Below are 11,076 nucleotides of genomic sequence, written 5' to 3'. Positions count from 1 at the left end.
TCTGGCTGACTTCTTGTAGTTCTGTTGTAGTAGAAGCGCTATTTATGTCATATTTTTTGCAGTCGCTGATGAACAGTTTCTGTGGGAACCGTCTTCGGTTCCAAGTGACAGTTGAGGACCCGTAGTTGGTTTCGGGTGTGACGTCCCATGAACCTTTGAACTGGCGATTGCAGCCATTCATCCCTCGGAGTGTTCCCCCATTCCAGCAACGCAGTGTAATATTTAAGGGTGGAAAACGGGCACTTGTTTAACAGATGCTTAGCTTCCTGAACAGCGCGTTCTGCTAAGCCGTTCCCGCGCGGGTAGTACGGGCCAGACGTGACGTGGTTGATATTAAATTTGCTCGCAAAAGCGTGGAAGTTCGTGCTGTTGAAAGGAGGGCTGGTATCACTGCACAGCTTCGCTGGAATGCCATGCGTTGCAAAGATTTTTGCACTTGCTTTGATTACTGCAGCAGCGGTGGCATGACTAAGCTTGCGAATCTCAAAGCAAAATGAGTAAGAGTCAATGACTATGAGGTATTGATTGCCTTTGTGATGAAAAAGATCCACCCCGACAACTTGCCATGGCAGAGTTGATAACTCGTGGCTGATCATGGGAAGCCTTGCATTTCGTTTTTTGTATTTGTCACAAACAGCACATGTCTTCGCTACATCTGAAATCTTAACATTCATGCTTGGTCAGTACATTACCTGTCGTGCCCTTGCCTTCATTTTATCATCGCCACAATGTGCAGCGTGGAGCAGGCCGAGAACTCTGTGCTTTGCTGGCGGATTGACAAGCTTGTTACTTCTGAGAAGCAGCCCGTCCTCGACGTGGAGCTCATCCCGGAAGCTCCAATATGGCTTTGAGGCATCCGGCAGCTGCTGCTTGCTTTGGGGCCACTCTGTACTTGCGTAGCGGCAGAGCTCGGTCATGAGTGTGTCCTTCTCGGTCTCTGCTTTCATGCTGAGTAGCTGCCGATCTGAAACAGGTAACGAAGAAAGAGCGTTGACTTAAAATTGTTCTGTTTCATCCACCAGCTCTGTTTTTCGAGGAAAACGCGAAAGTGCATCGGCCAAAGAGAGTTCTTCTCCCGGTTTGTATGTCACGGCGATGGGAAATCTTTGTAGCACGAGGCGCATGCGCTGAAGACAAAGAGGGCAATCGCAGAGGGGTTTCTTGAAAATTGATTCAAGCGGCCGATCGTCAGATTCTACTGTGACTAATGGCTGTCCGAGTATGTAGTCCTTGAACTTCATACAGCCATGAACTATGGCTAGGGTTTTTTTTTTTATTTGTGCATATTTCAGCTGCGCCACCATTAAAGAGAGCGGGAAGAATAGGCTATGGGGTGGTCATCTTGTAGGATGACTGCGCCGACGCCATGCGGACAATTTCACTGTTTGGACTGGTAAAAGTAGGCTAGTACTGGCGCTGTAGCAAGACTAGCTAGCAAATTTTGGAAACTGTTTTCCTGCGCTTCTATCCACGTCCATGCGACGTCCTTCTTAAGCAGCTCTCACATATGCGCGGATGCAACAGACAGGTTTGGGATGAAACGCGATACAAAGTTGACCATTCCAAGGAATATTTGAAGCTTCTTACGGTTTTTCGGCGCAGGTACTTGAATGATGTCTTGTACTCTTTCTGGATACGATGAGAGTCCTTCTGCAGTGAGGAGGTGGCCCATGTAACGTACACTGGACTGCAAAAATTGGCACTTATTTCTCTTGAGCCTTAAATTGCATTCTCTGCAGCGTTCAAGCAAGACGGTGAGATTCCTGTCATGCTCCGGTTTCGTCTTTCCCCAGACTAATATATCATCCATCACGACCGCTACGCCAGCCAAATTTCCAACCACTTCATGCATGGCACGTTGAAAAACCTCTGGTGCTGATGTGATGCCGAATGGCATGCGTAGAAACCTGTACCTTCCAAACGGTGTGCTCATAGTGCACACACGCGAGCTTTGTTCGTCAAGGGTTATTTGCCAAAAGCCCGAAGCAGCATCGAGTGTGGAAAAATATTTGGCTCCTTGCAGCCACGGCAGTACGTCGTCCAAAGTCGGCATATGGTAATGCTTTCGCAAAATCGCCTTGTTTAAATCTGCAGGATCCAAACAAATGCGTACCTTCGCATTCTTTGTTACTACGGCTGGACCACATTGCACGGCTCTTTCACCTTGTGATGAAGCAGTCACGTTCCATGTCGTCTAGCTTTACTTTCACTGGTTCTTGAAGGGCGACGGCAATTTTTGCGGATTTGATGGTTGGTGGTACATCAGGTTTAAGCTGTAAGCGATAGGTGAAGCCTTCAAGTTGTCCTGGGCCCTGGAAAATATCATCAAAGCCGGATACCAACGTGTCAGACGCTTCGACGTTGACTGCATCTATGCGTTGTATTAGGCCCAGTTTCTCAGCGACTTCACCACTTAGTGTAACTTGCACCTCTTGAGCGACAACAAAAAACGTAACTTTGGTGTTCTGCGCGCTGCTAGAGACAGCAACGTTTATCTTTCCGCTTGCTTTTTCTGTGTGACTGAAAAAAGTACGCAAGGTAGCGGAACTGTTTTGCGCAGGAGCGACTGATAACTTTCGAAAGACAGATTCTGGTATGACACAACAGTTTGCTCCCGTGTCTATTTTGAACCTGCTTTTAGCACCAGCTACATTCAACGTCGCCACCCAGTGCTCATCATTTTTTATCGCGTGGACTTCCAACGTTTGCAGGAAGTATACTTCGTCGTCGGTCATTTCTACATGTCGTATGTGTCGTCCTTTTGACCGCGTTTTCATGCTTCGAGTGCGAAAAACGCTTGCAAAATGATTTCGACCGTTACATTTCTTGCAATATTTCCCCACTGCCGGACATCTTCGAGATCTGTGATGTTGCAAGCCGCATTTCGGGCAGGGGGCGGTTTTTTCTTGTACCGCGTCGATGCTTTTTTCAGATTCAAAATATGTGCTGCCTCGTATTTCAGCGACCTGTTCTTTACTCTGTTCTTTAGCACGGCAAATCTCAACCGTTTTGGCATAGGAGGGATTATCATGGATAAGTCTCTGCTGAAGTTCTTTGTCGCGTATCCCAAGGACTATTATGCTGCGTAAAAGCCTATCTTCAAGCTCCCCGAATTCGCACAGCGCTGCTAGAATTCTGAGCTCTGTGATAAAATCGTTAAACGACTCGCCTTCTCACTGGTTTCTGGAACCAAACCTGAACTTGTTGAAGTTGAGGTTTGTAACTGCTTTGTAGTGGTCTACGAACTTCCGGGTTAGGACATTCAGATCTTTCTTGTCTTCCTCGTTTTCAAATTCAAAGGTTCGGAAAACCCGCCTTGCCTCTTCGCCGATGGTCATGAGAAATGTAGCGGCTTGAACATCTTTTGGCTGTGCCTTCAGATTCGTTGCTATTGCGAAAAGTTTGAATTCACTTTTCCAGATGTTCCAATTATGGTAAACGTCGCCAGTGGTGTCGAGCGGCTTTGGGGGTGGTAGCAGTGTCGAACTCATGGTTGTGTCTGCAGGTCTAGGTGGTCCGGACTTGTCTCGCGGGCTTGGGCGTGAGGGATGCTCGTCCTGTATTGTCTCCTTCATGGCTGGGGTTACATGAAAAAGCTTGCTGCATGGCAGAAACTAGCTGCCGTGCCCACTTCTGACACCGTGTATGCCAGACGAGTAGCGAGGAACAAAAGCAGTTTATTCAGTAATGCAGCCGAGTTTATAAGGAGGCTTGTGATAAGCGGATCGAGTGTTGCACATGCGCGTTGGTTGCCGCGTAAGCGTGACTTGCACACTACTACAGTGTCATTCGTCTAGTTGCTATCTTAGTAGGTATATGGTAAACTATATGCCTGAAGGCAACTCGGCTTATTTGTTGCACAGACGGCAAGGAAGACAACGCAAGTGTTGTAGCAACTGGCACTTGTTTCGAGCGCATGATAAAAGAAAACAGAAACGTATGGCGCGAAGCCGTAGCGATGAGATTCCGAATACACTATGGTTCGTTAAAGAGCACGTTTCAGTGGAGTACAATTATCGTACAGCAGACGCACGAAAAGAAGATCAACTTCTAGAAATCTTACTGACGAAGAACACACAAAACAATTAAAGGCTGGTGCTTTTTACTTATTCTTTTGTCCTATATACTGCCTAATTTATTGTGTGTATCAGCTTTTTATTCGTGAGTTGTTGTCTTTCTTGACCATGTACGAGCTTGCTCAGTATTTTCATTTTGCTTTCACTTGCTATCGCGGTGATTCTCATGCGAAGCTGTTGTGGCCACTCAATATAGCTCGTCGGAGCGCGAAACTGTACACATCATAGTTGTGCTTGCGAAATCTTAACGCCAAGTCACCCGAAATCCCGTTACTTGTGTTCGCGATTGACGCGTAATTACTTTGGCTTGCACAAACACATCAAGAAAAGTGATATTGCGAACTTTAACGACATTCACACTGCCGAATATATGAAGCGAAGAATTGACGGGGAGCATTCCTTATAAACTGTATGTGGCGATTATTAGGAACGCAAGTAGCTGTAGTTTTCTGCTACACTTATCGATCGTTTGTCATTCAAGTAACGGCAAAAGGTTAAACTTGCAGGAGCTGGGAGAGGAGAAAAAGGAAGATGGAGACTCCAGACCTCTTGTCAGACACACAAGGTGCTCTGGAATGGTCAGGAGGACGCATCGCGCCCAACAACCATGCACGCACGAGATCCGGTTGTTGGGCGGACACGCGTTCAAATTCATCCGCACCTGATGAACTACTAGTCGACACGGATGACGCAGGCGACGGAGCGGCACGGGACTGGGCAGATGGACTCGAACTCTGCCGCTCATCGCCAGCGAGTTAACGCATGGATCATCAGCGCTCCTTCCGCACAATGGACAATGTTGTGGCCAACACGTGCTCATCGCGCGTTTAGTAGTTGATTCCGCAAGGCTTATTATTGTGTATTGAAACGAAAATAATAGTTATTGTCGGAAGCGATCTGGGGATACTTTTTCACTTTTCGTATATACGATTCTTAAATCGACGATTTCGTCTTTTTGAGCAGGGTTCCTAAACAGCAGTCCTGAATGCAGCCCACGTATGTTTGACAAGCTGGCCGTGCATAGCTTGTGAAGTGTTCGCTATAGTTTGATATATGGCACTCACGTTATTTACTTACATATGGCAGTTAATAAAGCTTAATTCGGATAAGAGACGGCACGGGTCTCTAGCACTTGTGTGAGGCTACCCATGCGGTCAGTAAGTGTTGAAACATAATCGCGCTCATCGCAATAAGTGTGCTGATTTGCGTCAATTTGGAGACTGTTATTGGTATGTTTGTGAAGGCCTGACGCCACTCCCCATTCAAAAATTCTTTGTATATGACATATGGCAAATACTTTCTGTTAAATTGCAGCTTTGGGTGACATTTCGTCCTCTGATAGAGGTGAGTTTCCCACCCCTGTTTTAAAGCTATAACTCTGCTCCTGCGAGATAAGTTCATGGAAATGACTGGGTGCTTGCTTTTGCCTTGGATCTCAACTCACGTTGACTTCATCCTCTGGCTGGTCTTCATGCTAATTATGTATATTAGTTTAAGTAACCGTATATGCTATAACACTTGGTTGATTTGAGATCCGAGCTAATCGTTCTGAGCCTCGAATATCACAATTGGACAAGTTCATTAGCGTAGTTAAGCTGTATATTATTTATGGTAATCCGGCTGCTTGGTGCTGCCTCTTCCAAGCTAATCGAAACGGTACCTCTTCTATGTCTCACCACTCTCAAAATTTACAAGATGACCACGGGAACACTTGATGCTTTGGTAGTACGAGCCAAATATCAACGAGCTTTACACGGCTCGGGCCTTGCCTGAGTGGCGTGAGCCCCGCCGCGGTGGTCTAGTGGCTAAGGTACTCGGCTACTGACCCGCAGGTCGCGGGTTCGAATCCCGGCTGCGGCGGCTACATTTCCGATGGAGGCGGAAATGTTGTAGGCCCGTGTGCTCAGATTTGGGTGCACGTTAAAGAACCCCAGGTGGTCTAAATTTCCGGAGCCCTCCACTACAGCGTCTCTCATAATCATATAGTGGTTTTGGGACGTTAAACCCCACATATCAATCAATCAATCTGAGTGGCGTGACCCAATGGAAGCGTGGAAAAAAGTTTTTTCGGAGTACTTTATTCCACCCCTCTTTTCTACAGAACCTTAGCGCTCTTGAACATAGGAAATAAAATGATTCAAAGATTGTTACCTAAATGAAGTTTTGTGTTTGAAAAAATAATACACTACTGTAAAGGACAGAAACAATCTATTTCTAAACATAATCGAACACCTAATCTAAACATAATCAATTTCTAAACATAATTTTAAAGGAATCTTGAAATTGATGGGCCGCCTGTTTTATGGGCGAAGCCTAGCGATGGTTTGCACCGGTCACTACTGAATAGCCAATCAAATAACATTGTATAGAACGTTGGTCTTTATCACTTTGAGTAGCGTTTGAGCCCTTACACAGCTAATTCATTTTAAACGCTGTCAGTGAGTCGGTGAATTACTTTTATAAACGAGGCACCACCTGGCGCATTGCCCCTGCTTCGGAGTAGTTTGTGCTAAGGTGTTGGGCAACCGGCCAACCAACCAACCAACCAAGTAAACTGTGTTCATCGTGTAAACGTATCATACGGCCGTCATTTCTTCGGCTTGGGAATTCGCTATTAGTTCTTGACGAAAAAGATTTTGTATGTGCTGCAGTCAAACCACTGAAGTTTTGATAATTTGTGGTAATTAAATTCTACAAAACTTCTGTTCTTTATAACGGTGCACAGGTATTGGATATTCGAACCGATACTCGAAAAGAGTTTTTGCCATAATTGTTTCTGAAAACATGAATACTTGCGCGTCCTTCCTAGTAAAAAATTGGCCCCGTATCTCCATGTAATCTGCAAATGTCGTCGAAAGACGATAGTCTTGTGCGTGGAGAGAGTGAACAAGACATTTATTTCATGTTCTGCGCAAGAAAATTGGTGAATTCTGGAGGCGCTGCGATAGAGTTCCTCTAGCGTGCAGCGGAAGTGAACGAGTGCATGAAGTCACGCCACACGTTAGAGTTACTGTATATGCCATCTTTAGGTAGCAGAGTTGCGCCAAGGTACGCCATCTTGGGTTCAGATGTCTTGCGGGGAAGCCACTCACCATGCGCGTAGGAGCAGCGCTCGCGCCTATAGCGTTGCTTTACTTTGTCCCCTTTTTTCTTTCTATTTTATTTTTTACCTTTTTTCTTTCTATTTTTTATGAAGGTACGAGACAAACTCAGTTGCTCTGGTCACACCTGGAAGCCTTGACTTTATGTTTACGTTTTCGGTAAGTAATAATGAAAAAAACGTGCGTCAGCTCTTTGAACCAGTTGTACATATGTATATTTATAGTAGGTCACACATTAGTTTCGGCTTCTTTTGGACTGTTTTCCCGAGTTACATACGTAAAAATTTTTCTGCCTTTATCGCTATCGAGCCAGGGATATAATATTTTAATCGCGTTGGGCTCATTTGTTAATTGTGTGAGTTAACCAGCTAAAGCTTTGTAGTGTTCAACTGAATCGAGCTGGATAGCGATCGAGAGTGGCCGTGTGACGCCCGCGTTAAGCGCGCATCTCGTATTACGATCGTAATACAATCGCGGCTGACGACCATTGATGTGAGTCATCGTCCAACAACAATACGTGTCCAACATTCTTTTTGCTTAAGGTTTCAAAGCAGCATTCATATTCACGCACTAGCAGCAACACCTTGCTGATTCGAATAGCTCTAGTTTAATTTCACCCTTTATTTTTAGCCTTTTGACCGCCAGAATAATTTGGACGTATGCAGCTGACGCACGCTGGCCAACTCTGCGTGTATAACGTATTCACTACTGCATATGTGGTTAATACAAATAGAGCAAGTTTTGCAGTGCCGTGGACAAATTTAAAAAAAAAGCTAAGCGCTTGGGCGCCAGCACACAAGCGGAAAAGGGGCCGTTGCCCCCCTCAATACACAACAGCAATTGCCCTCACCCAAGCTAGACCAGTGCTCTCACTCCCCCTAAGCCGCAATGCAACAATGGTTTACACTCCCAAGAGAAAATTCTGCCGACGACAATGACCAATGTTTATTCCTTCCCACTGAACTATAATGTCCCTATAGCAACGCCCGCTGCACCCGCGTCTAATCTCCTGGGCTCTACGTAGTACAATTCAACACAGAATGCATTTGCTGCCGCGTTTCTCGTGATAAACAGGCAGCATGGCTACTTTACCGAAGAAGCGCGGCGAGATTGTCAACAGCCAGTGTCAACCCCGCTTGATCTGCCCGGACTTTGCGTAGCGTTGCCTTCTCCGTAGTGCAAATGAACCAACTTTGACCACGCAATCGCGCTCAGCGAATAGGGGCGCTGAACTACTGTAGGCGGAGCGAGCCGTGCCCATAAAACAGTCGCGCAACTTCGCTACCTAAAGGTAGCATATACAGTAACTCTACCACACGTGAGACATGAGTGCCACCTGGCAGTTTTCTTGAAAAAGGAAGCGCGTGCCTCTGAGACGAGCGTGCGCGCCCATCTAAGAGATGGTAAGGTGTAGAACGCAAGGCAACGGATAGGTGCCACCACCATAGGAAAGCGTTAGAAACACCCGCCTTTTCGTGCAAGGTTTGCACGGAAGCGCAGCGTGATAAGTGCTACGGTTCATAAAATAATTAAGTATGCCTTTTCTAGTAAAAGACGCACATGCAGAAATATATACGTGTTGTTATGGTGCCCCAGACATGCGCAATAAGTGATTTTTATTGACAATTGCACAAGTATGAACGCTGAAACCTAAGCAACTTTCGTGGGCGCTGCGGATGGGGTCGGCCGTTTCAAGTACCCGGCGCCGTTAGGAGTGAACAAACAAACAAGCGTACAGACAGACAGACAGACCAAAATGTTTTGCGTCGAAGGTCCCCAACAAAGACTATCGTCTTTAATAGGAATTGCTGCAGTTTCACGAGCCCAAGTCACGATGTGATAAGGTGAAAGCCGTGTGTGGTAGGAACTCGGGATTATTTACGACTACCTGCGCCCTATCTAACATGTACCCATATAGAGACGCACACGGGTGTTCTTGTACTTCTATCCAATCATAGACTGGAAGTGGCTGCCAGGAACTACACAGGTGCCCTAGAGATAGCCCCTTGATACTTTGGCTGCTAAGTTACGACGGCTAGTGCATTCGTCGATACTAGGGCTGTTTCCACGCTAAAACGTCATATGCACTGTGAAGTAAAAAGTTCAGCAACCGGTGCATTCATACGACGGTAACAATATTTGCGTGCCCAAGCGATCTCATCAACGGTCAACGTCGTTGAATACCGTCATGGTAGTCAACCAAAAGGTTGACTTTTCCCCATTCAAAAATACCGGACTAGTCCCCGCCCCCAAAGTTCCAATATCACATGCCATTAAAATTTAGATTGCACATAAGTGATGCGATAATAACACGTGACATACATCTTTATATTCTCGAGACACCTGTGGACACTCTTTGATCTTGCATCCATTGCATGTGAGGTAGCTTTGTAGAGCTTTTTTTTTTTTCGCGGTTTCCCCTATCGCCACAAGTGTGATAAGAGTGTGCCACGTACGCCTTGCGGCTCCTTTTAGATAATTTAAAATTTTATTTTTGAGTGCCTCGCATTCACGATACTGAACGCGCATCCCCAATAAACTATAGACTGATTATAGACAGAAGTCTGCGATACTACAAAGTTTGTTTAAGGAAGGCTGGACGGCTTTATGCCTTATCAACATTGCTGACTTTACCACACAAAACAAGTTTACCTACTATGTATATATGTTTTCATCTCAGGCTTGAATAAGCATTCGCTCGCTAGCTCTACAAGAAAAACAGATTGAGTGATTGATTGTTTTGGATTTATTTGTTTATTATGTATTGATATGTCGGGTTTAACGCGTGAAAACCCCATATTATTACGAGATGCCTAGTGGAGAGCTCCGAAAGTTTGACTGCCTGGGGTTCTTTACCGGGCACCCAAATTTGAGCACACGAGCCTCCAGCATTTTCACCTCCATTGAAAATGCAGCCGCCCCTTCATGAAAAACAGTTTTTAAGAACAGGGATGGGTGTCAATGGCTTAAGTGTCATCGTTGCCTGTACATCTGAGTCCTCCTCACCTTTCTCTCCTATGATGTTTCCTCTGTTTTGCCAAGCGTCCTATGGTCGAGCTCAATCCGGCGTCTGGTGTAACACCTTCACTGCGCATGCGCGTCCCCTGAGTCTCTCTCCTCTGCTCCTCTCCCCACTATCTCACCTCTCAACACCGACGCAGGCAGTGGCTGTTAAGCGACGCTCTGCCCCCTCGTTCTCCTCTAGGCGTTCCTTCCCCACGCCGTTTACACCCCCATTGCACATGTTCCCCTCTCCTACGCTCCATCATATCTCGCCTCTCAACGCCGAATCAGGCAGCGTCTGCTAGCGAGTTTAATGAATGAAAAAACTGAATGCTCGCACTGCACAGCCGTTCACTGGCCACACCATATATATATGCACTGGATCTCCATCTTCTAGGCAGTGCCGCTGGAAGATATCTGCTGTGAGTTGTTGAAGAAGAAAATTTCGCAGCGTGCACGTTAACTAAAAGTGGAGGTGGGGTCACTACTTCAAAATAGGAGTCTTCTGCCCTTATTGCCCGTTAGCAGCGACTGGCTTTGTCCAGCAGGAAACAGCGGTCCATCACTGCGTGGTTTGCGCCTGCCCAGATTTTTCTACTGTGCACGCCTGGATAAGCGCCAGCGTCCACGCCACCGCCAGTATAAGCGTTATCGCCATGTGCTTCTAATCTTCACATGATTCGCTTTAGTGGGAGATGGTGTAATTTTTGTGTCGTTCACATTTGGTTTGCTCTGTGGAATAAAGCTTTAGTTGATACTCTCCCCCTGTTCATGCTGCCCTCTCATTTCGAGCTTATTTCCGTTTCTCCCACAGTACACCAAAAAGCAGCAGAAACGACCAAACTCCCCAATCCTCTGTATGTGCCCCTTGTTCACATTCAGGATGTCTAAACTAT

This window comes from Rhipicephalus microplus, unplaced genomic scaffold (assembly GCF_043290135.1).
Source record: "Rhipicephalus microplus isolate Deutch F79 unplaced genomic scaffold, USDA_Rmic scaffold_320, whole genome shotgun sequence".
Taxonomy (NCBI): Eukaryota; Metazoa; Arthropoda; class Arachnida; order Ixodida; family Ixodidae; genus Rhipicephalus; species Rhipicephalus microplus.
Note: the sequence above shows the minus strand (reverse complement) of the source record.